The sequence below is a fragment of the Suncus etruscus genome, chromosome 4, assembly GCF_024139225.1.
Source record: "Suncus etruscus isolate mSunEtr1 chromosome 4, mSunEtr1.pri.cur, whole genome shotgun sequence".
In the NCBI taxonomy this organism is placed as follows: domain Eukaryota; kingdom Metazoa; phylum Chordata; class Mammalia; order Eulipotyphla; family Soricidae; genus Suncus; species Suncus etruscus.
The window spans coordinates 123,102,783-123,130,322 of NC_064851.1; the positions used below are offsets into that span (position 1 = coordinate 123,102,783).

The 27,540-nt window shown below is 40.7% G+C and overlaps 1 non-coding gene across 1 annotated transcript; it reads right to left on the minus strand.

Moving 5' to 3' along the window:
- Positions 1–20,118: 20,118 nt before the first annotated feature.
- LOC126007397 (U6 spliceosomal RNA) lies at positions 20,119–20,220 on the minus strand. Its single transcript, XR_007494973.1, has one exon. It is a non-coding gene; the product is annotated as a U6 spliceosomal RNA (small nuclear RNA).
- Between the last annotated feature and the right edge of the window lie 7,320 nt (positions 20,221–27,540).

Here is a 27,540-nt window from a genome sequence, read left to right on the forward strand (position 1 = left end):
TTGATGTAGAAAGGACAGTTGGAGTCTAAACTAAATCTTATGTAATACCTTACCATGTATAAACAGAAGCTAATGAAACTTTCTTTGTATCTGAAGCATAAACCCAACACAATCAATAAAATAAATGTATAAAGCATCTTGTATGTAATTTGTTCTCTGTTCTTGAAACAATTTACAGGGGTCATTAGGGTGACTGCAGTGATGCTAGAACAGCATATTTGGTACAGGGATGGAACACAAGGCCTCACATATACTAGTCATGTGCAATTCTTCTTTGAGCCAAATTCCTGGACCCATTATTCTTTTAAAGAAGTTTCTGGATGTGGAGGTGCTTCCTTATCATTCTCCCTAATGCTATGTTTTTCTCTCTCCTCACCCACTAATTGATTCTCCCAAACCATATGTGCTAGAGTCTCTCAAAAACTCTTGCTAGATGCCATAGAATGTTGAAGGACATTTCCCCTCAAGTTGAACCCAGAAACAGCCCTTAATCACCACTCCTTAGTGGTGGGCCTGGATATATTCAGAGTCAAGGATCTCCCAAACATAAAATACACCAATCAAGTCTTACAAGTATGGTGGAAATAGCTGAGGCCTCCTTCATCACACACACCCAAACTAAAAGGCTGAGAGAGAAGAGAAGCATTCTTAGACAAAGGAGGGAGATTAATGTGAAATTAATCCCAAGAAGGAAGCAAATGTTCTCTGGGTCAATCTTCATTCCTCCCTCTCTCTCTCCTTTCCTTCTTTGCATCTTCCCTTTCTCCCTTTCTTCCTTCTCTGGTGGAACTCAGAGCATCTGTACTCAGGAGTGACTCCTGGTAGTGCTCAGGGGACCATACACAGTGCTGGGTATTGAACTGGGATCAGCTGCAAGCAAGGCAAGAGCCTTAGCTTCTGCACTCTCTCTTTTCAGCTCCATAGGAATTTAATTAAAAAAAAACAGAGTCAAATTTATATTAAAAATTCTTAACTTAAGAGCATTGATTGATATTGAGAAGAACATTCTTACATTAGTTGGTCAAGCATGATTTTACTGCCATAAATTTGGGAAGCCATCTTCTGTCATTGAAGGAGGAAAGAAAAAAATATAATTAAAATGTCTACCAGTTCTCAAAAATAATGGGTCTGGGGTGGCCTTATGCTTGCACAGCAACAGTAGACTCCAAAGATGATAATGTTCATCCTAATAAGCCAAAGCCTGAGCTAGTGGCATATGCATGTTGTAAGCAGGCAAGGAGAAGGAAATTCCTTTATTCTGTGCAAGGACATGGAACTTTCCATGGATGGAGTTGGTATGTTGCTGGCTTGGGAATGTCTGAAGAGAACACACACACATACATAGATACATACACACAGTCTATTTCACATGAGACACCCTCATGAAACATACCTCAGGGATAAAAGAAGGGGTGAATTCTTTCCACCTCTAGTTTCTTATCAGTGACAGAATTACCAAAATCTTCACCAGGTTAATAGAGTTCAATCAGACATTCAAGTTCCTATGAAAAGAGCCAGATCTTCTCCACCCCAGACAGGCAGGACAGCACCACTACAAGGAGAAAAGGAAACAGATCTTCCTGAAGTCCTACTGACACAGATAACTTCCTTTGTCAGCCACTTCCCAGACCTCTCTCTGGGGACTGAAGATACCTGGTGCCTGCAGAAAAGCCCCTTGGTGGTGAAGGAGGACTTGGGTTCCTTTTCTCTTCCTTCACTGAGGCTCTGACTCCTTTTTTAAATCTAACTCCCCAGTGAATCTCATTGGCACTGAAGTGTTCTCTAAGCAGACACCCACTTTCTGAAGCTGAGAGGCAATGCTGGAAGAGTTATTACCAGGACAGAGTATCACATTTATGTGCCTAGCTGGAATATTTAGTGTCCCTCCCTACTCACAGCCCCATTATGTTATTTCATTTCATTGGCATAACAACACAGAGGTGTTGCCCATCCTAGCAGTAGATGTGCTCAGGCAGTTTGGAAGAGTGAAGCCTTCTGTGTTGGTCACTCCATTGCAGGCAATTTATCAGGAAAGTATCCTCCCACCGTCAGCTGCAATCCAAGAGATGCTTCCAAAGAATCTTACTGGAAGTGTCTAAAGTCCTTGCTGTTTCAGGATAAAGAAACTTACATCAAAGCCAGAGAGATATTACAGGGGCAATTTGCCTATACTTTGAGCCCTAGTTTTATCCCCAGTACCATGTAAGTGCCATAATCACTGCGAGGATTGATCCCTGAACACTGTCAGGTATGGTCTATCTACCACTCTATACCCCCAAACCCAAAAAAATGGCAAGATAAATTAATCTCCTCTATGGAGTAAATCAGGAGAAAGAATAGAACACAGATAAGAAAAGAGCTCATATAAAAGTTAAGTAGAAGATTCCCTGGATAGCTTATATATAACATCAAAGGGGCAATCAAACAAAAATAATAGTTAGTTTTGCTTAAAACAGGTCTGTTAAAGAAATTTCAGTAGTCCTCATACTACAAACTAATTCTACAACAGAACAAACAATTTTTTCCATGAAATGTGTGAGGAGGCATCCTTATATAGTTGAAATGAGATCTAGGAGTTGGATGGTGATTTAGACTCACCCATTGGTTATATGACCCACTCTTTTGTTTTGCTTTGTTTTGGGTGGTTTTTTGTTTGTTTGTTTTTGGGCCACACTTGTTTGATGCTCAGGGATTACTTCTGGTTATGTGCTCAGAAGTCGCTCCTGGATTGGGGGGACCATATGGGATGTGGGGGGATTGAACTGCGCTTGCAAGGCAGATGCCTTACCTCTATATGACCCACTCTTAAGCAACAGTTTGATGACATTTCCAGTTTAAATTCATTGACTAAAAAGAGAACTCTCATTCACTGCTGGTGGGATTGCGTCTTGTTCACTGTGCTTGGAAAACAATATGGAGACATCTCAAAAAATTACTAACAGAGCTTCTATTCAACTCTTGAAGTTCCACTCCTAACATTTTCTCAAAGGACACAAAAACTTTATTAACAAAAAGATATATATGCAGCAATGTTCATCATTTCATTATTTACTACAGCCAACAGCTGATGAGTGTATAAAGAACTTGTAATACATGTACACAATAGAATACTACTCAGCTTTGAGAAAAGATGAAACTTTGTAGTTTGCTGAACTTTGTCTGGAATTGGAGGGTGTGATGCTAAGTAAAGTGAGTCAGAAAGACAGACAACCTCCAGATGATCATACTCATTTACAGAACATAAAGAAACAATTCAAGGGATTAGCCAAATTTCAATGGAAACAGCCTTAAAATAGGGTTGACAGAATTGCAAGCTGAAGTTGATGGCAGAGGGTTCAGGCAGAGGATCTTGGGATAGTTCTGGAAGGATACTGGCATTCTGATGGTGGATAGATATAGCAATATCACAAGTAGAAAAAAAGGTGTTGTAAAAAAAATACAAATAAAAAAACCCAAATTCATCAGCTGTCATTGCATTCAAAACTTTTAGTGCTGATTAACACATGGAAACATAAATGTGAAATCCTCAGCTGTCAAGGGTCTCTACAATAATGATTTGTTCTTACAATAGTAATTAACTTCCCACAAAACAGCAAAGGAAGTTAATTAGCCAGGAAGGAATCTGTGCCCAGAATGACAGAGAACAGAGAGTATCACATAAACTCTAAATAAGCCCTTCGAAGAGACTTGAACACAGAAATCATTCTCCAGTTCCATGGGCATCAAGAAAGTTGACAGGATAGGGCTGAAGGAAATGCATCAGGCTTGACAGTCATTGTTTATAAAATGGTTTACTGACGGGTTAAAGATCTCAGTGTTTAACTTCTTTTGAGAAATGAAATGTCAAGAAAATAAAATGAAGATCTTTATTGATAAGAAGACCATGTTGGGGGGTCTGGGAGGAAAGGACAGGTGGACAGACAAAAGAAAGCTAAGACCCTTCTTGTTCCACTCATTGCATCTTCATAGCAAAATACAGCACATGATAAGACAATATACAGACTCGTGCATACAGACTGTATCCAGAATTACTGTGTCATGTGGATTGTCACAAGCATTTTCCCTTTTCTTTGCTTTTTGAACCACACTCAGTGGTGCTCAGAGTTTACTCCTGGCTCTGTGCTCAAGAACCACTTCAGGCACTGCCTGGGGTAGCATGTACAAGGCCAGGGATTCAAGTGGGGTTGGCTGCATGTAAGAAAGTGCTTAAATTCAAGTACTGCTCTCCAACGCCATAATAAGCATTTAGAAAAAGCACTGAAATATAATGGTCATAAATTATAAATTGCACATTTATTTAAGCTACAAAACCCCTTAATGTTTGGACAGCTGTACATGCCTGGGAAATGATGACAAAATCAAATCAATATGTTTTTTTGGTTTTTAGATCATTCCTGAAATATAATGGTCATAACCATAAATTACATATTTATTTAAACTACATACCCTTTAATGTTTGGACACCTGTACATGCCTGAGGAACAATGGTAAAATAGAAAATATATATATTTTGGTTTTTAGGTAATGCCTAGTGGCATTCAGGAGTTTACTTCTTGCTCTGCATTCAGAAATTACTCTTGGCAGGTTCAAGGGACCATATGGGATGGTGGGGATTGAACCCAGGTCAGCCTTGTGCAAGCAAATGCCCTACCCACTGTGCTATTACTCCAGCCTCAAAACGATCAATGTTTTTCATCTCCCAAAGTTTCCTATTACATTTTTTTCTTTGATTTTTGGCCACGACTAGCAGTGTTCAGCTTTTTGTTAAGGGAGCTCTTCTTGTGGTGTTTGAGGGATCACCATATACAAGGCGTGTGCCTTATTCGCTGTCTCTCTGCCCCTATTCTCTGACACTTTTGTGATCCTTTCTCTCGCCAGACATACTCATTTCCAGGCAACCAGTGACCTGCATTCTACTACTGTATATTAGCTTCTATTTCCTAAACCTTTCTATAAATGGAATTGTACACCTTATATACATGTGTACCAACTTCTTTTACTCAGAAGAATGATTCTGAGGTTCATCCACACTTTTTTTAAAAATTAGAGTTTATTCTTTTTTATTCCTAGTATCATTTTAATATATATATATATATATATATATGCCAGAGGTAGTTTGTCCATCTGCATATTAATGGGTCTTTGAGTGCCCACTTGGGTGCTATTAAAAATATAGTTGCCAACAACTATCTTGACAATGGTAGTGAGTGAGAGAAATAAAATGCCTCTCTTGAATACATGGGTGGCTGGGGGAGGAGAGTGCGGGGTGGGGCACTGGTGGTGGAAAGGTTGCACTGGTGAAGTGGGGTATACTTTTTTATGATGGAAACCCAACTATAAACATGTTTGTAATCATGGTGCTTAAATAAATATATTGTAAAAATAAATAAATAAAATACAGTTGCAAGAGGGTCATTCCGTTTTGAAGGTCAAGTTAACTTTGAATTCCCTGGATAGGTTTCATGGGGTGGGGTTAGTGACATAGCACAGACAGTGTATATGCTTTACGATCATGAGGTCCTGAGTTTGATCCTAGGCATTCCCCCTCTTGAACAAAACAAAACAAAACAAAAATACCTCCTTTGGTCATAATAAATTATGTTTATATGCATACATGATATATGATATATAGAGATATATGTAGAGAAATATGTAGAGACATACATAGAGATAGATTTTTTATAAGTTATCTAAATACTGTGATTAAAAACATAATTGTAGTTGGGTTTCAGTCATAACAAGAACATCCCCCCCTTCACCCGTGCAACCTTCCCATCACCAATAACCCCATCTCTTCTCTCCCCACCCTCTGCCTGTATTAGAGACAGGCTTTCTAAATCCCTCACTCACTGACATTGTTATGATAGTTCTCAGCATATTTATTTCTCTAACTGCACTCACCACTCTTTGTGGTGAGCTTCATATCTCGAACTGGTCCTTCTGGTCCTCAAAGAGATAAGATTTGAATGGTTTATAGCTTTTATTCTTGTGCTCTCTTTGCCTGGTTAGGGTATTGTACAATGATATATAATGTTGTATATCAAGATGTAAACCTCAGGAATGTGTCCTAAGTATTTCTGCTTTATTCCAGTTTCTGAAACTTTAGAAAAATTATTTGTTCCTGAAATGCATCCTAAAATCAGTCAATAAAGTCACCCGAGGTTGAAATTTTCTTAATGGGAAGACTTTTTTTCAAATGTATTTTTCTTTAATAAATGTCGAGCCATTTGGGTTATCTATTTTACTTTAGGTAAATTTTAATAGTTTCAAGGAATTTGTCCTTATGAAGTTACTAAATTTGCTGACATGAAGTTGTATATAGTGTTCATTTATTATCCTTTCAATGTGAAGTTTATCAAAAGGACACTTAATATTTGAGGGTAGGTTTGGGGTGGGTGGGTTACTGGGGGGGAGTCATTCCTGACATAGTTTGGGGATCCATATGGTACTGGGGGAATTAATCTGGGTTTTCCTGTACTCAGCCCCTTGGAGTGTTCTCTCTGGTTCCAACACCTGCTGTTTGGGAAAGCATAGTTTGTTTGTTGTTAGAGGGGTATCCTTTAGTAAGATTCATGGTCTCTACTTACTAGATGTCAGTACACCCTCCTGAGCTCCCATTTAGGATTTTATAAAAATTTCTATAAAATTTCTCTGAATATCTTGGGGGCAAGGTTGGCATGAGAGAGGAGAGTAGGGAGGAGAGCCTCATATGGGAAGCCCCACTCCCAGGGGTCTCAAACTCGCTGTCCGTGGGCCGTTTGCGGCCCTCCGTACAACATTCTGTGGCCCTGCCCTAGAGGAATCTTATTTTATTTTGTTTTGTTTTAGTTGTTTGGGTCACACCCCCTAATGTTCAAGGCTTACTACTGACTTTGCACTCAAGGATCATCCCGACTTTGCCTCCTGCCGCCCCCAGGTAAATTGAATTTGAGACCTCTGCTAGACTCTCTATGACAGGAAACAATCTGCTGGTGATTATGCAGGTTCTATTTTTTTCTGATCAGTCAGTCTCTACAGTCATAATTTTACTGACCTTCTCAAAGAGGGAAGGAGGAAGAGAATGAGGCTATTTTGTCACTTGGCTTCAGTTTCAATCCAACTGGTGTCAATTTTTAACTTCAGACTCAGCTTCCAGAAGGATTTCTCCATGTTCACTCCATAAGCAGAACAGCTAGATGAGCCCCAGATGTATTTGAACATGGTTTTGCATGTGGTCTGGCTACAGCTCTGCAGTCATTTACATCTGTCTGGAAGCACTTTTTGGGCCATTTGCAGGCCATTTGTTAAGTTAGAACTTCTGTGGCTTCTGTCTGGTCTTCTTCCTCTCACAAAACTGAGGACAGCTTTGTGGTTAACCTGCTGATTTCTGGTGGGAGTGCAGGGTCCGGAAAACCCGATTTCCAGCTGCCCGGCGCAGAGTAATGAAAAAGACTCGAGCCCAGCAATAATGCAAGCAAGTTCCGTATATTATCTGACCGGTCAGAGGTCCGAAACGTACCCGTGGCAGAGTAGAGGTTTGTGGACCCCGAAACCTTAAGCCAGTCTCTTTTTATACAGAATTTAGACAGGTTGATTCATTCTTATTATCAAAGCACAATCTTAAAAGAAACAGGAATGAGCACTGACGTAGGAGAGCTGCGCCGGGGGTTGTGAGATAAAGGTGATTTCAAATTTCAAGATTTTAGGGCGGGTGGGCCACACAGGAGCGGGAAGCAGGGAGGCCGGGGGGCAGGGTGGCAGCATTTTCAAATCTCAAGGGTGGGTGGGTCACACAGGGGCTCGTAAAGCTGCGGGAAGCAGGGAGGCCGCAGGCAGGTTCTGTAACTTGGCAGATAAGGAATATGCAGACAGGTAGTTAAAGAAAACATCTTATAATTAGTTGAAATGAAACGGGAGAGAAAAGCAACTTATGTCTGGAATTTAATAAATTCATACCATATTTTAAAGCTTTCATTAAAAGTATGTTTTTCACTTTTTTCAGGAGCTCTGGAATATCCTTGGTTAAATGGTTTTCTAAGATCTTTAACACCCCTACAAGACTTTTTGCTCTTTCAGTATGACTTTTCACAATTATCACAGTCATCCAGATTCAGTGACTATCTCAGACATGGTGATCATGAATAATAGTGCCAGATTTCCCCGAACATTACTTTACCTACCTGTCTCACAGTTCCTGCTCACTAGACGCACATGTTCTTGGGTAAGTATTTTCTGGAAAAAGTTCCTGATGAATACATTAAACCCGAGTGATAGGACAGCACCTTACTGTTAGCTCTCCCAGGGAATAGGCAATTAATGGACTGCAATGGTTGTGTCTTTTTTTTTTTTTTTTACTTTCTGTGCTATTTGAACAGAAATGGAAGGCTCTCTGCTAGGAGAGGCATTTTTCACACATTAATTGGGACTCTGCCTCTTAATCCAATTATGCTACAGGGCAGCAAACTTTTCTTGCTACTCAAAGAACTAAGAGTGAGGAACTGGCTTTTAGAGTAAGGAAGAGAGAATTTGAGGGAAATCCATTTTGAAGAGAGGTAGAGAAGTAAAAGTAGTGAGTAGGGGCCAAAAGCCTGACTAAAGACTGGAAAGAGAGTGTTATTTTCTTAAAGGCTTCAGTCCATGGATTTGGGTGGGAGACTAGTTGAGCTCACTATACAGCCTTCTCCTTCAACCCTCAAAAACACCAGGTATGTGCCCATCTTTGAGTGTGTTCTCTACACTTCCTGAAATCTCTTCTGGCTCTTCAGTTTGCTCCTGGCTTACTCTTGATTCCAATTTCTCCTCCAAGAGGCCTTACATGACCATCCCAGACCACTTCCAACTACTTTCCCTCACTATCCATTTACTTCATTCAGAGACTTTATTATTAAATATGATTATGTTGTAGGCTTAATTTCTGCTTATTTATTCTGTGTCTTTCCATGGGAATGTAAATCTATGATGAATAAAATCAGGTTATTTCTTTTTATTTAGGTTTTGGGGCCATACTCAATCATACTCAAGGCTTACTCTTGATTTTGTGCTCAGGAATTACTCCTGGAAAGATCAGGGTTCTATATAGGAGGCCAGGGATTGAACCCAGGTCAGCTGTGTGCAAGGCAAGTGTCTTACTCTTTGTACAATAACTCCAACTTCTCAAAGCAGCCTCTTTTTTTAATATTTTATTTAAACATCTTGATTACAAATATGATTGTAGTTGGGTTTCAGTCATGTAAAGAACACCCCCCTTCACTAGTGCAACATTCCCATCACCAATGTCCCAAATCTCCCTCCTCTCCACCCCCACTCCCCTCCTGTACTTGAGACAAGCTTTCTACTTCCCTCATTCATTCACATTGTTATGATAGTTCTCAATATAGTTATTTCTCTAACTGGACTCAACACTCTTTGTGGTGAGCTTCCTGTCGTGAGCTGGACCTTCCAGCCCTCCTCTCTAAAAGCAGTCCTTTAATATTATAGGAGTGAGCCTTACTGCACTATTCAGTAAAACTCATCAATGATATTTAAGCTCTGCCTTTCTGTTAATTAGAATGCCTGTTGTTGTTGGGTTCGTGCTTGTTTTGGTTTTGGTTTTTAGGCCACATTTGGCTGCACTCAGGGGTTACTCCTGGCTCTGTCATCAGAAATCACTCTGGCTCTGGAGTCCATATGAAATGCTGGGATTCAAACCCAAGTCTGTCCTGAATTGGCCGCATGCAAAGCAAATGCCCTACCACTGTGCTATCTCTCCAGCCCAGAATGACTGTTTATAATTTAAATTTCATTTTGTATTAAGTAGTGTTAAGTAACATTCATATTATTACAAGTCTACAAAACACTTTCTTTTTTATTTTAAAATTTTAGGAACCACTGTTTACAGTTCTGTTAATAAATAGATTTCATGCATAACATGTTTCAACACCACCCACTCCACCAGAGTGTCAACTTTCCTCCACCTTGTCCAGTGGCCACTCTCAAAATCTTACTCTCCACCACACTTTCCCTTCCCTGGGATAAGCTTGGTAATAAGGACCAGTTCTCATTTTCTGTTACTTTGGAGAATTTTCTAAGACACTACTTATCCAAAACCCTTTCCATGCTGCAAAACAAAAACACTATGTTCATTAAGCAATTCCCCATTTCCAGCTCTCAGAGATGCCCCAACCACTGGCCTATTTTCTTTCTTTTTGATTTTGACTATTCTAGGTTTCACATTGATGTGGAATCAGATCCATCACTAATTTACTTCACTTAGCATAATATCTTTTGGGACATATGTCAACTGTTAGAATGTAGGCTCCATATGCTTGATCCAACAGCAGGCTACATCTTGTTATAGAGGCATTTTTGAAAGATGACTAAACTCAGTACACTGCTATTAAAGCAGACTATCCACTCTATGGATGGATGGTCAGTATCCAATCAGGTGAATAGCCAAGACTCAGGTTTCCTAAAGAAAAAATAATTCTTTGACTGAAACAGAGAAGTCGGACAGAAGAAGCCTGCTACCCATGAGAATCAGAGTGCAGTACACTTTTAGGCCAGAGAAATAGTACAGGTGTTAAGGCATTTGCCATACATGGTGGTCAAGCCTGGTTCAATCCTGGATACCAAATATATATTTTCTCCTGAGCACATAACTAGGACAGCCCCTGAGCACAACCTACTTTGACCCCTCTTTTAAAAAAATACCAAAAAAACTTCAGTATTAATCTTACTAGAATTTCTAGCCTGTGGTCCTACTACTCCATTTGGTTTTGTCAGTCTCCACAAGTGTGTGAACCAGTTCTTTAAAATTACTCTATTACTCTCTCCTATTCTCCCTCCCACCACACACAAACACACACACACACACACACACACACACACACACACACACACACACACACACATATATATATATATATATATATATATATATATATATATATATATATATATTGTTTCTGTTTTTCTGCAGAACTCTTTCTTTCTAAGGTATGAGCTGGGAATAGTGTGACCTCCAAACTGCTACAGAAACACCCTGGAATACAAACAGAAGTTGAGAATAAAACTTTACAAGGTTCACTGAGATAGTACAGTAGGTAAACATGACCAACCCCATGTCAATCCCAAGCACTGCACATAGTCCCCTGAGCTCTGCCATGAGCGAGGAGTGATCCCTGAGTACTACTAAGTGTTCAACCCCCTAAACTAACAACAAAATATACAAACAAAATAACTTATGGATGCTTATAATAATCTGAAATTATTATGATATTCTAGTGCATTTTATAATTTTGTACAAACCTGTGCAGTCAAAGATCTGGCTCCACCTGAATTTAGAAAAATAGAGAAAGTATTTAGAAAAACAGAGACACACTGTCATATGTTTTAATACTTAAACATTTTAATGCAAACTGATTCTGCAGCTCCTGGTCCAGATTGATGAGTGAACTGCTTTGGGAATAGAGACATCGGAGGTCTGATGGATTCCTGCAATAGGAGAGGGACCAACCGTGGACACATGCAAAGAGGCTCTACTACCTAAGCTCAGTGTGGCATGAGGAAAGAGAGGGTTAAAGAACAGGATAGTCAGGAATGGTACCTGAAGGAAGGTGCCCTCAAATGGGGTTTATGTCGATGTGGAACAGGTTTTCTGACATCTGTCATGCATTGAACAGTTGGAAAATATTTTTTCAAGCCATTTAATAAAACAGTTTTGAACTATCCCAGAATCTTTTTCTTTGGGGAACTGTTCCACAAATGATCCCTTTTTCTGCACTGTACTTAGACCCCTTCTCATCCTGATGAAAGGCATCAACTGCCTTCTGGAGAGCACTGCAGTGTCTGGAGACTAAGCTGCAGAGACTGAGCAGCAAAGGTGAGAGGAAGGTCATTCACCACCTGCAGAGGTGGCTTGTCTTGACAGTCAGGTGGGAAACATGGGAAGCTTCTTTCCTCCATATTCCTCAGCACAGAGCACCAGCAAGCTCCCCCAGTGTAAAATCCAGGGAGGGAAAAACAACCCTTAGTCCAGATTGGCACATGCTCTCTGGTTCTAGCCTTGAGAAAGCCGACAAGAGGCAGGTCGATACAAGGCAGCCTCGAGTGTAGCGGGAGGAGGCAGAGGAGGCACTGGGGGTCCCGGGTCCTGATCACTGTCTGAAGCTTGCCAGAGAACTCAGCCCTATGTCACAAGCACAATTTGAGCTTCTCTAATCATGGCTTCAGGAACATGTATTTCAGTCTCTTTATTGGGCGGGGGTTGGGGGGTGGCGTCAGAGTCTCCCAAGTGATGCTTAGGAGGTCCTCCTGGCAATTTTCAGATACCAGGAGAGCAGTTCAATGCAGAAGCCTGAGAAAGTGCTGCCATTCAATTTCTGTGGTGTCTGGGATACCCAGGCCACCCTACAGAGTTTGAGGCCTCCAGGACTGTACCCAGAGACTCTTGAGGGACTCTGCAATGCAGGGGATTGAACTAGGGTCAACCATAGGCAAGGCACATGTGGTCTAAACTATCTCTCTAGGCCCAGAGACATAGATTTTTGACTACCAAGAAGCTGTCTTAGGCTTTGCACCCTAATCTCTCTACCAAAATGAGGGCAAGTCCCCCTGGAATAACCAGCAGTGGACAATGGAACTTACCCAAGATTCAATCTTTTTACTGTTTTTCCTTTCTAGCGATTCTTTAGGATAGTACACAGTTCTTACTTAGCATCCTACTGAGATTTCATTGCTCTATAATTGTTTCTTATTACGATCGTGTCAAATATTAAAATTAACAAATTAATCTCCGTAATTATAACTCCATCTTCTAGTTATACGCTTTAAATGCACCCCACTAGGAACATCAATTTCTTTGTTTACACAGCCTTTGAACCTTGTAGAGCTTAATCTACTGAGGTTGTTTTTCACTTACCTTTCTCTATTTAGAAAGACACAACATCATGAAAAGATACAGCAGCTGCTGTGGCATGAGCAGGGATTGATATTTGTCAGAATAAAGCTGGAGATTCAGGTTACCAAGGGGTTGCACTATCATGACACAAGAAAACTGCCATGTATTACTGTGTGCTGGCTTGTCAGCTAGAAGAAATATTTGCTATCTAAGTGATACTGAAAATCCAATGACATCATTTCAACTCGCAGTTATATCCTTTGGAAAATGTTGTAGATTACATAAATCAGGTAACTGGGTTCTATTGGAGCTCTGGATCAAGAATTTGAAATCTGAGTTCTAGTACAAGTTGGCTTAATTATGTCTGGTGATTCCTTTCTATAGAAGAGGTTTGATTTGCTTAACTTCATCCTTCTCAAGTTAAATGTACATAAAAACCAACACTGTGGGACTAGAGAGCTCGTACATGGGTTTAAGGTGTTTACCTCACATACTGTCAATCCTGATTTGATTCTGAACCACAGTCAGGTCTCTGTACACTGTCAGGAGTGATTCCTGAGCAGAGAGTCAGGAATAAACCCTAAGTACTATTGGGTGTGTCCCCCTCAAACAGAACAAAAAAACAAAATTGACATGGTGATGTCCCAGTTTCCACTAAAGAGTTTTAAGTTGGTGATTAAGGCCAAAATTATGTTTTTTTAAACAGGAGTTTAAGTGGTTGACTCTAGTGCAGATGGGCTCATGACTATACCAACAGAACTCTGGTCTAGACTTCTTTTATTCTACAAGCACTTATTAAGCTAGGAACCTACTCTAAGTTCTAGGAAACAGAGAACTAGAAAGGCTTTGCTTTCCTGGAGTTTCCACTCAAATGAAGGAGACAGCCATGTGCATGCCCTGCAGGTGCTATTAAGCATCAGATACAGTGACAGGGAACAGGCAGAGATGAAAAGAAAGCAAAGCTGAAAAGACAGATAGGGACTTAAACACAACAGAGCCTTCCAGTTCAAGGGCCATCTGTCTCACACAGCACCTTACTGTCCAAGTCTCTCTCAAACTGCATTGCACACCTGCCCCGTCTAACTTGTTTCTAGAGGCTTCCAGGGCACTACTCTGGCATGTTGCTGAGTACCTACTCCTGGGTAACCTCACCCTATAATTGACAAGCACATAGCTAATAATTCCCCAAAGAGTATAACTAATTATGTGTTCTATCGCACAATGCTGATTTGAAGAGTTGTGAAGTACCGAGGGGTGGGGACAGGAGTGGGTTAAAGGATCTTAAATGAGGTGGTTCTGGAAAGTGTTCATAAGGTGCATTGATTTGAGAGATAGAAGGTGGCCAATTTACAGAGCAGTGAACATTACAAGGACTCTAAATTTGTTTATGAGGCTGAGAAATATATTCAAACCTAGAGAGGTTTGCTACCATGGCAATGAGGTGGCAGAGCCTGATCTTGGGACACTGCAAGGCTGAAGTGTTCCTGGCGGGAGGATGTCCCCAGAACCCAGAGAAATAAATCCCCAAACTAATATTCAGCTATTCAGCAGCCAAATATTCACCTCTTGAACACAGGTGTTTTGTTTTGTTTTGGTTTGGTTTTGGTTTTTGAGTCACACCCGGCAGCACTCAGGGGTTATTCCTGGCTCTATGCTCAGAAATCGCTCCAGGGGACCATATGGGATGCCGAAATTTGAACCACTGACCTTCTGCATGCAAGGCAAATACCTTACCTCCAGGCTATCTCTCTGGCCCCTTGAAGACAGCTTTGATAACTGTGAATCTAAAGGACTAAAATGAGAAAAAAAGTGAAAAGTGCTCTCTCAGGGGCCACAATGATACACCACCGTGGACATGTACCCCACTACTCATCCAGTGCTTTACAGAGACATGACAGCTACTAAACAAACCCAGTGTGGCCTGGGATTGCCAGGCACCCTACCCCATCAGTTTCTGTGAGCCTGTGCATTCCTTATGCCTTGTACCCACCCAGGAAAGCAAATCCCCAGCAGCTATCATGTGTCACCTCAAAGTGATTGTCATTAAGCTTTGAGTGTCTGTTAGGACAGGGTTCCCCAATGCTGGAAAAAATTCAACCTCACAAACCTGGCCACAGCCACAGCCACAGCCACAGATTTTGTCTACTAGCCAGAGAAGATGCCAGAAAGGTAGTGAAGGCCAGCAAGGCCCTGAGTCTCAGTTGTGTTGGTGCAGATTTGGGAGTGGGGACAGTTGTCCTGCCAGTGTGGAGTCTTCCTGGAAATTATGCCCATGACTCTGTATCCTGTCTCATAGGGCCTCTTTCATCTTCAATACACCTGAATTAATTTTATTTCTATGGCTTACATGGTGAAGGTTCGGAGAAATCAGCCCCACACAAGTCCCTGGAATGAAACTCAGGACCCATCATTTGCCAGCCAGGTGTGTTTCCATTTGAGTTTTCTCCCTGGTCTTATAAGAAGCTTCTTTATGTCTACATTTAACTCAGTTCTTGAAGTGCTCAGACAGAACTAAATAACTAAAAGTCAGATTTCAATTTACTACAAGAAACTAAGAAGAATATGCAGGCCAAAATAATTTATTCTTGGGCAATTCTTTTCATATTAATTGAATTTGATATCCATGATTTACTCCTAGTCACTACTCTAAAAGTGTTTATAGCAGATATGCCTTCCCTTTAGCCATGAGTGAAAAGTTAACTGACTCTACCTATATTGTTTCAGAAAACCTTGAGTTAAAGGCATTATTCTACCTCTAACCTGGAGAGCTGTCATTATTCCCATCATTATGAAAGCCTTTCCTCTTCCTCTGCATGCCTTCCTGCTAGAACTGAGTCCAGGGCCAGCACAGATCAACTGATTCCCTTTCATAAATACTTGGGGAGTGAATTCCACTACCAGGGCCCTAAGTAGATATATTTGAGAACTCATTAAGAACTTATGTAGAGAACATCTTATTTCTTCCTCTTGTTTGTGAGTTGTTTTTAGTGTTTGTGTCCATTCACCATACAAGGACTGGCAGGGGTTAGGGAAAGGAGAGGAATCTTCATTAATGCCAATTCTTTTTTTTGGGGGGGGTGGTAGTGTTACACCTGGTGGCACTCATGGGTTACCCCTGGCCCTATGCTCATAAATTGCTCCTGGCAGGCACGGGGGACCATATGAGATGCCGTCTGTCCTGAATTGGCTGCGTGCAAGGCAAAATCCCCTGCTGCTGTGCTATTTCTCCAGCCCCTAAAAATTAATTTTTAAATAAGCTCTGCTATTTAACTTTTTATTTCTATTTTTTGGCCACATTCAGGCTTTCTACTAGTTCTGTGCTCAGATATCACTCCTGCCAGGGCTCAAGGACCATCTGGATACCAAAGATTAAGCCCAGGTTGATAAAAAGATTGACAAATGCCCTGTCCACTCTACTATTATTCTGGTACCCTATTGTTTAATTTCTTACCTTTCTTAGGTATCTCATTTCCACTTCAGGTATAAGAGGATACAAGAGCTACCTGGGCTGTTTTCTACATTGTGCTCTTGTTTTCATAAAACTGTGTCCCTTTCATTCAGAGTACATACCTCAATCTGTAATGGGATCTAATTACATACTGGTATTTGTATGGTTATTTGAATAATGAATATTATTCCCTCTGGGCACAATACACTGAGAGTCAAAATCAGAAGTAATTTTGTTTCCCCTCAAGTTTCCAGTACTTAATAAATATTTAGATGCTTAAGAAATATTTATTGGTTGTATAATATGATAGTGTCAAGGCACTTGTCTCTGCTAAAAGGCAAGTTGTCAAAATAATAACCAAACCTATTCACAAAGTACTAGAGAGAAGATTATCAAAAAGTTGAGCATATCCAAAGTGTGCAGAAGTCCTAGGTGTGAGTCCCCACGTTGCAGGCACCCTGCCCCATCACTGCAGGAACAACCCCTGAGCACAGATCCAAACAATTTTGAAGCACTGCCACTGATGCCAGAACTCACATCCTTCCACAAAAAGAAAAAAAAGCCTCATGTTTTCTCAACAATCAATCTTCTGTTCTACCTTCAAATCTAATGACTTTAAGTTTGCAAGAAAATAAATCAAGGTGCAAAAAAAAATTTGCTGGAACCTAAATATAGGGTGAGGTGGGAAGAATCAATGAACAAACTATCTTAGTTTTTCATGGAACCTTTTTTGCCTGAGTGTTAAACTATGAAAGTAGTTCTTCAATTGGCCTAATTTAGTTTTAACAAAAAGACGTGAGATTTAAGGCTGGGTGTTCTTTCTCTTCTTTTAATTACAGAACTTGCCAGAAGCAAAGACCAGTTTAGACTTACCCAACTTGGCTCCTCTTAGAATCATAGGCTGGCAGAGGTGCCTTCCTTGTTCTGTAAGCAAGGAGTGGCCAGACCTCAGAGACGAGGCAGATCCTGGGAACAGGCAAAAGGTAACTCCTGGTCAGTGAGGCAGGTGTATAAACAAGTTGGTGCTGTGGCTGTGCCCAGCAGGTGTAGGGCATGTGTAAACTGAAGCAGATGATCTCCAGGTACGTGGGTGAGAAACACCTCATGGCTGACCACAACTCAGCCTGGGAATGAGTTTTTCTCCCTCCAGAAACCAAGTTGGAGAAGCAACTTCAGGAACACTATGTCAAGTCACCTTCTTCATTAGCTCCTCCTTGCTCTTTTGTGTCACTGCCTCAGCACAAAATGGAGCCAGACCCACCCAGGCTCAAAAATCTAGAAGGCATGAGTAGTTATCCAGTACCATGGAAAGTTTATGGGAATCAGATCAATGTCCTTGTCCCAGTGGACACTTTCTGAGTCTAATATTCTCACTCTCTTTCCTGAACTAGCAATTGGATTCAGTCTCTGAGGAAAACCAGCCAGGAGCTTGCTTCAGTGGTGGTGAACTGAGACCCAAGTCCCTTACTACAGTTTATTTTCTAAATGAGGGTTTTCCTAGTGGTTTTTCCTTCCCTGTTTGTCAAATAGAAAATGCATATTCCTGGGACTTCTTTAGCATATCCCCCAGATATTTGGCATACTCCTTCTAGGGTTTTATTTTACGTTCTCCTACTCCCTTCCAAACTCCACCTTGCCTTACCTTAAGCTTGACCCATCTTCTTCACCACAAGAATCTTCCTCTGTAGAAGTGATATTCCTGTTATTGATACTATTATCTCCTCAGTTACCTGAACCAAATGCCACCTGCCTCTTGGCCATCCTCACATAAACCCCCCCAACACTTCTTTGAATGTTCCTCTCATCTGTCTTTGTCACTGCTGACAATAGATAAGGCCTATGGTATTTATCACCAGCAAGTCCTGAAAAGGATCTGGGACCAACTGCACAGAGGAAGGACAAATTTAGGGGAAATGAAGAAACCTTTTGAGAATTCTCAGATACCTTTAGTAAAGGTATCTTTAGAAAAGCCTATGGGTATATAATAAGGTGAAGAGAGCAGAGCCTATTCAAAGAAATAATAGCCAAGAACATGTCAAACCTAAAAATAGTCAGTGGGTAAGGCACTTGCCTATCTAGTTCTATCCCAAGGCAGATGACCTAGTTCAATCCCTGGCATTGGATATGGTCCCTCAAGCCCCACCAGGAGTGGTCCCTAAGTAGAGCCAGGAGGAAGGCAGGGGTGGCCAAAAAGTAAACAAAAAAGAAAAAGAAATAACTATAGAAGTGCAGAAATCTAGGAGAAGACCTAGATTTCTAAATGTAAAAAGTTATATGCCATGTACCTAAAATACTACTGTGAAAGATATGCAAGCCAATATGGTCAAAATAAAAGTTACAAAAAAGTCATATGCCAAGATACATTATTGTTAGATTATCAAAATTTAATCATAAAAATATATATGTTAAGTGTTGCTAGGAGAAACATATATGAGAATAAACCCAATCAGGCAATCATCAGGTTTCTCCACAAAAATTCTAAAGACAGGAGATAATGAAAGACAATGGAAAGACTTAACCACCATTCTACAACATAAAATATTCAGGCAAGAGGCTGGAGCGATAGCACAATGCTGAGGCATATGCCTTGCATGTAGCCGACCTGGGAAGGACCCAGGTTGGATTCCCATCATTCCATGTGGTCCCTGGAGCCTGCCAGGAGCAATGTCTGGGCATGGTGTGGCCGGGTGTGCCCCCCACCCCCAAATTTTCAAGCAGGAATGAATACTTTGTTGTTTTATTTATTTTTTTGTTTTTTGGGTCACACCCAGCAGCACTCAGGGGTTACTCCTGGCTCTATGCTCAGAAATTGCTCCTGGCAGGCTCAGGGGACCATATGGGATGTTGGGATTCGAGCCAATGACCTTCTGCATGCAAGGCAAATGCCTTACCTCCATGCTATCTCTCCCGCCCCAGGAATGAATACTTTATGCTTCAAAATAACACTCAAATATGATGGAGACAAACAGGCTTCCCCAGACAAAGAAGGATAATGTAGTTTATCACTACCAGATTGGCACTATAAAAAATGTTTTTATTCCTTTACAGGAAAAGAGAAAGCAAAGGATCACAAACCTTAAGTGTAATGATAAATGAAAAAGAATCATACAAGAATAAAATAATACAAAGAGGAGGAATAAAGCAAATCTACTTAGTTCAAGAAAACTAGCCAGTATCAGCACAAAATAATTTCTTTATATGCAAAAAAAAAATGAAATCTTTATGGCAAACACAAAACAAAAGTTTGGCTATTTCTAAGCATAAATATCTAGAAAAAGAACTTACAAAACTTGAGATAATTATTAGGGAAAATTATTTATACAGAAAGACAGAGCTCATTAAAAAAAAAGAAGACCAATAAGGCTAGAGAGATAGCATGGAAGTAAGACGTTTGCCTTTCATGCAGGATGGCGGTTCGAATCCCAGCATCCCATATGATCCCCCAAGCCTGCCAGGAGCGATTTCTGAGCATAGAGCCAGGAGTAACCCCTGAGCTCTGCCGGGTGTGACCCAAAAACCAAAAAAAAAAAAAAAAGACAAAAAATATAAAACAACCAAAAACCCACAAAATATAATGGCAGTAATTAAAACCCATATATCAATAATCATGCTAAATGTAAACAGGCTGAGCAAAGAGACAATAATCATATATTATGCCTAACAGAAACTTTATAGGAACTAAAGTCAAACACAGACTCATAATAAAAGGCTAACGAGGGGCCAGAGTAGTGGTGCAAGTGGTAGGCCATTTGCTTTGCACACGCTAACCTAGCGCAAACCTCTGTTCGATCCCTGGGTATCCCATATGGTCACCCAAACCAGGAGTGATTTCTTTGCGTGTCATCCTTGTGCAGGGGCCATGCTAATCTTCTCTGTATCATTCCAATTTTAGTTTATGTGCTGCCAAAGTGAGCACAAGCCAGAAGTGATTTCTGAGAGCACAGCCAGAAATAACCCCTGAGCGCCACACTGGGTGTGGCCCAAAAACCAAAAAAAAAAAAAGACTAATGAGAGGTCTTATAAACCAATAACAAGGATACAACATAGACTTCTACACTCATATCTAATAGCTAAACTTTCGATTAAAAAAGATAAGTGGAGGGAGGGACTTCAGAGCATAAAAACCGGCTAACCTTTGCAAAAGCTGGCTTCCTGTGTGTGACACCAGGCGGGGAAAATCCGCGAAAGTACACCGGCCCAGTGGGGCTCAGCTGTGAAAGACTGTGAGTGTGACCTGTCTATGTCTGTCTACTGTCCTCTTGCGTGAAACTCTTGCGAGTGGGGCAAAAAGAGCCTCCAGAAACCTCGCTCGCCCAGACGCCATTTTCAGGGAGGGACTTCAGAGCATAAAAACCGGCTAACCTTTGCAAAAGCTGGCTCCCTGTGTGTGACACCAGGCGGGGAAAATCCGCGAAAGTACACTGGCCCAGTGGGGCTCAGCTGTGAAAGACTGTGAGTGTGACCTGTCTATGTCTGTCTACTGTCCTCTTGCGTGAAACTCTTGCGAGTGGGGCAAAAAGAGCCTCCAGAAACCTCGCTCGCCCAGACGCCATTTTCAGGGAGGGACTTCAGAGCATAAAAACCGGCTAACCTTTGCAAAAGCTGGCTCCCTGTGTGTGACACCAGGCGGGGAAAATCCGCGAAAGTACACTGGCCCAGTGGGGCTCAGCTGTGAAAGACTGTGAGTGTGACCTGTCTATGTCTGTCTACTGTCCTCTTGCGTGAAACTCTTGCGAGTGGGGCAAAAAGAGCCTCCAGAAACCTCGCTCGCCCAGACGCCATTTTCAGGGAGGGACTTCAGAGCATAAAAACCGGCTAACCTTTGCAAAAGCTGGCTCCCTGTGTGTGACACCAGGCGGGGAAAATCCGCGAAAGTACACTGGCCCAGTGGGGCTCAGCTGTGAAAGACTGTGAGTGTGACCTGTCTATGTCTGTCTACTGTCCTCTTGCGTGAAACTCTTGCGAGTGGGGCAAAAAGAGGCTCAGAGGAGGCTCCGCTTCGCTACGCGGCCCTGCACTCTTTCTAAGGAAAGAACTCCATTGCAAAAAGAAGGAAAAATCACACTAAGAATGGCGCTATATCACAGAAGCAAACATTTCTCTCTGGACTGTCTTCTCTGTTGCATGCTCGGGCCTAAGATTTGACCCAGTGTGAGGCTTCATCCACGGAGGACTCCCCTCCCTTAGAGGCAAGTCAGCCCATCCAGAAAGGGAGGAGCCAGAGGAGTGTGCTGCCTACATCATATAGACAATGAATACCACTACAACACATAGAAAAACCCACAATACAAGTGTGACAATGGGGAAACAACGCAGGCCAGCATCAGACATAGAGAATGAAGATGACAATTCTGAGGACAAGATAATGACTGAACAACTAATCAACCTCTCAGATAAGGACTTTAGACTAGCAATATGGAAGGTGCTCAACAGACTCCAAGAAACCATGGATCGAGTTGAACAGAACACTAATAAGAACCAAGAAAATATGAAGGCAGAAATGACAAAACTCCAAACTGAAATAACATGTCAACTAACAGGACTGAAAAAGTCAGTAAACGAAGTGAATGACAAAATGGATAAGCTCTGGGACAGGGTATCAGAAGCTGAGAATAGACTTGGTGCTGTGGAAGATGAGATACATAACAATTCCATACAGCAGGAGAGATTGGACAAAAAACTTAAAGCAAATGAGCAAACAATGGAAAAATTAGTCAAAGAATGGGAACAGACGAAAATAGAAGTCTATGATAAGATCAACAGAAACAACTTAAGAATCATTGGAGTCCCAGAGACCCAGGAAGAAAATTTCCAGGAAGAATCAATGGTCAAGAACATCATTAAAGAGAAACTTCCAGAGCTAAAGAATATATGTGATCAAATCCTGCAGGCCCAAAGAGTACCAACCAAAAGAGACCCCAGAAAAACCACCCCAAGACACATCCTAGTCACAATGACAAATCCCACAGATAGAGACAGAATTCTGAAAACAGCAAGATCAAAAGGGGAAATCATGTTCAAGCAAGCTTCCCTGAGATTTACAGCAGACCTGTCACCAGAAACGCTCAATGCCAGAAAGCAGTGGTGGGATATTGTGACAAGACTGAATGAAATGAATGCTTCACCCAGAATACTATACCCAGCAAAACTCACTTTCCGGTTTGATGGAAGAATACATGGTTTCACAGACAAAAAACAGCTCAGAAACTTTACAGACTCAAAACCAGTCATAAGAGAAAAACTGAAAGACCTAATCTAAGACAAGACTACCCAAAAGACACACCAAATTTTGAAATAAAGATGGCGTTAAATCCCAGGACAATTCTTTCTCTCAACGTCAATGGACTAAATGCACCAGTTAAGAGACACAGAGTGGCTAAATGGATCAAAAAACTCAATCCAACCTTCTACTGCCTACAAGAAACGCACCTGAATAGTCAGAACAAACATAGACTCAAAATAAAAGGCTGGAGAAAAGTTATCCAAGCAAACAACACCCATAAAAAAGCTGGAGTGGCCATACTAATATCAGATAATGCAAACTTTATACTCAGGAAGGTTGTAAGGGACAAAGACGGACATTTTATATTAATCAAGGGGTACGTAGAGCAGGAAGAATTCACTCTCCTAAACATGTATGCACCGAATGAGGGGCCAGCAAAATATTTAATACAACTGTTGACAAATCTGAAAAATAATATCAACAACAACACAATAATTGTGGGGGACCTTAACACGGCTTTGTCAACACTGGACAGGTCAACCAGACTGAAACCCAACAAGAATATACTAGACCTGAGGAGAGAAATGGAAGAAAGAGGCCTAGTGGATATATATAGGACACTCCATCCCCAGAAACCTGGATACACATTCTTCTCCAATGTACATGGGACATTCTCCAGGATAGACTACATGCTGGCACATAAAACATACCTCCATAAGATCAAGAGGATAGAAATTTTGCAGACTACCTTCGCTGACCACAAGGCTCTGAAATTATTTGTGAACTCCAAAGGGACTCAGAAGAAACACTTTAACACCTGGAAGTTAAACAGCCTCATGCTCAATAACCAGTGGGTCCGAGATGAAATCAAGGAGGAAATAAAAAGGTTCCTGGAAACAAATGACAATAAAGACACAAACTCTCAGAACTTATGGGACACAGCAAAAGCAGTACTGAGAGGAAAATTTATAGCTTTGCAAGCACACATCAGGAAGGAAGAAGGAGCTTACCTGAGTAGCTTAATGACACAGCTAATAGAACTAGAAAATGCTCAACAAAAGGACCCAAGAACAGGAAGACAGAAGGAAATAACAAAGCTGAGAGCAGAAATCAACGAAGTGGAAACTCAAAAAACAATCCGAAAGATCAACGAAAGCAGAAGTTGGTTCTTTGAAAAAATAAACAAGATTGATAGACCACTGGCAAACCTAACAAAGAAAGAGAGAGAGAGAAACTTGATAACTCGTATCAGGAATGAAAAAGGAGAGATCACTACTGATATGACAGAGATTCAAAGGGTAATCAGAAACTACTTTGAAAAACTCTACGCCACTAAAAATGAGAACCTGGAAGAAATGGATAAATTCTTGGACTCTTATAATCTTCCACGGTTGAAGGAAGAGGATGTAGCATATCTAAACACCCCCATCACCATTGATGAAATTAAAACAGTAATCAAATGTCTGCCGAAAAACAAAAGCCCAGGTCCAGATGGATTCACTAATGAATTCTATCAAACTTTCCAAGAGGAACTACTGCCAATCTTGGCAAGACTCTTTCATGAAATTGAACAAACAGAAACACTCCCAAATAGCTTTTATGAAGCCAACATCACCTTGATACCTAAACCAGACAGAGACGCTACCAAAAAAGAAAATTACAGACCAATATCACTGATGAATGCAGATGCAAAGATCCTCAACAAAATCCTGGCAAACAGGATTCAATGCCTCATTAAGAAGATCATCCACTACGATCAAGTAGGTTTCATCCCAGGAATGCAAGGCTGGTTTAACATCCGTAAATCTATCAACATAATACACAACATCAATAACAAGAAAAATAAAAACCACATGATCATATCAATAGATGCAGAGAAAGCATTTGATAAGGTCCAACACCCATTCTTGATCAAAACTCTCAGCAAGATGGGAATGGAGGGAACCTTTCTCAATATAGTGAAGGCCATCTACCACAAGCCAGTGGCAAATATTATCCTCAATGGAGAAAAACTGAAAGCCTTCCCTCTAAATTCTGGCACAAGACAAGGCCTGTCCTCTCTCACCACTCCTATTCAACATAGCACTGGAAGTACTTGCTATAGCGATTAGGCAAGAAAAGGATATCAAGGGAATCCAGATAGGAAAGAAAGAAGTCAAGCTCTCACTGTTTGCAGATGACATGATACTCTACTTAGAAAACCCTAAAGACTCTATCAAAAAGCTTCTAGAAACAATAGACTCATATAGCAAGGTGGCAGGCTACAAAATTAACACACAAAAATCAATGGCCTTTCTATACACCAACAGTAATAAAGAAGAAATGGACATTAAGAAAACAACCCCATTCACAATAGTACCACACAAACTCAAATATCTTGGAATCAACTTGACTAAATATGTGAAGGACCTATACAAAGAAAACTATAAAACTCTGCTCCAAGAAATAAGAGAGGACACACGGAAACGGAAACACATACCCTGCTCATGGATTGGCAGGATTAACATCATCAAAATGTCAATACTCCCCAAGGCATTATACAGATTTAATGCCATCCCTCTAAAGATACCCATGACATTCTTCAAAGAAGTGGATCAGACACTTTTGAAATTCATTTGGAACAATAAACACCCTCGAATAGCTAAAGCAATCATTGGGAAAAAGAATATGGGAGGAATTACTTTTCCCAACTTTAAACTGTACTACAAAGCAACAGTTATCAAAACAGCATGGTATTGGAATAAGGATAGGTCCTCAGATCAGTGGAATAGGCTTGAATACTCAGAAAATGTTCCCCAGAGATACAACCATCTAATTTTTGATAAAGGAGCAGGAAATCCTAAATGGAGCAGGGAAAGCCTCTTCAACAAGTGGTGTTGGCACAATTGGATAGCCACTTGCAAAAAATTAAACTTAGACCCCCAGCTAACATCATGTACAAAGGTAAAATCCAAATGGATTAAAGACCTCGATATCAGCCCCAAAACCATAAGATATATAGAACAGCACATAGGCAAAACACTCCAGGACATTACAGGCATCTTCAAGGAGGAAACTGCACTCTCCAAGCAAGTGAAAGCAGAGATTAACAGATGGGAATATATTAAGCTGAGAAGCTTCTGCACCTCAAAGGAAATAGTGCCCAGGATACAAGAGCCCCCCACTGAGTGGGAGAAACTATTCACCCAATACCCATCAGATAAGGGGCTAATCTCCAAAATATACAAGGCACTGACAGAACTTTACAAGAAAAAAACATCTAACCCCATCAAAAAATGGGGAGAAGAAATGAACAGACACTTTGACAAAGAAGAAATACGCATGGCCAAAAGACACATGAAAAAATGTTCCACATCACTAATCATCAGGGAGATGCAAATCAAAACAACGATGAGATACCACCTCACACCCCAGAGAATGGCACACATCACAAAGAATGAGAATAAACAGTGTTGGCGGGGATGTGGAGAGAAAGGAACTCTTATCCACTGCTGGTGGGAATGCTGTCTAGTTCAACCTTTATGGAAAGCGATATGGAGATTCCTCCAAAAACTGGAAATCGAGCTCCCATACGATCCAGCTATACCACTCCTAGGAATATACCCTAGGAACACAAAAATACAATACAAAAACCCCTTCCTTACACCTATATTCATTGCAGCTCTATTTACCATAGCAAGACTCTGGAAACAACCAAGATGCCCTTCAACAGATGAATGGCTAAAGAAACTGTGGTACATATACACAATGGAATATTATGCAGCTGTCAGGAGAGATGAAGTCATGAAATTTTCCTATACATGGATGTACATGGAATCTATTATGCTGAGTGAAATAAGTCAGAGAGAGAGAGAAAAACGCAGAATGGTCTCACTCATCTATGGGTTTTAAGAAAAATGAAAGACACCCTTGTAATAATAATTTTCAGACACAAAAGAGAAAAGAGCTGGAAGTTCCAGCTCACCTCAGGAAGCTCACCACAAAGCGTGATGAGTTTAGTTAGAGAAATAACTACATTTTGAACTGTCCTAATATTGAGAATGTATGAGGGAAATGTAGAGCCTGTTTAGGGTACAGGCGGGGGTTGGGTGGGGAGGAGGGTGATTTGGGACTTGGGTGATGGGAATGTTGCACTGGTGATGGGTGGTGTTCCTTTTATGACTGAAACCCAAACACAATCATGTATGTAATCAAGGTGTTTAAATAAAAAAAAAATTAAAAAAAAAATTAAATAAATTTTATTTTTCAGACATAAAAAAAAAAAAAAAAAAAAAAAAGAAAACAACCCCATTCACAATAGTACCACACAAACTCAAATATCTTGGAATCAACTTGACTAAATATGTGAAGGACCTATACAAAGAAAACTATAAAACTCTGCTCCAAGAAATAAGAGAGGACACACGGAAATGCAAACGCATACCCTGCTCATGGATTGGCAGGATTAACATCATCAAAATGGCAATACTCCCCAAGTCATTATACAGATTTAATGCCATCCCTCTAAAGATACCCATGACATTCTTCAAAGAAGTGGATCAGACACTTTTGAAATTCATTTGGAACAATAAACACCCTCGAATAGCTAAAGCAATCATTGGGAAAAAGAATATGGGAGGAATTACTTTTCCCAACTTTAAACTGTACTACAAAGCAACAGTTATCAAAACAGCATGGTATTGGAATAAGGATAGGTCCTCAGATCAGTGGAATAGGCTTGAATACTCAGAAAATGTTCCCCAGAGATACAACCATCTAATTTTTGATAAAGGAGCAGGAAATCCTAAATGGAGCAGGGAAAGCCTCTTCAACAAGTGGTGTTGGCACAATTGGATAGCCACTTGCAAAAAATTAAACTTAGACCCCCAGCTAACATCATGTACAAAGGTAAAATCCAAATGGATTAAAGACCTCGATATCAGCCCCAAAACCATAAGATATATAGAACAGCACATAGGCAAAACACTCCAGGACATTACAGGCATCTTCAAGGAGGAAACTGCACTCTCCAAG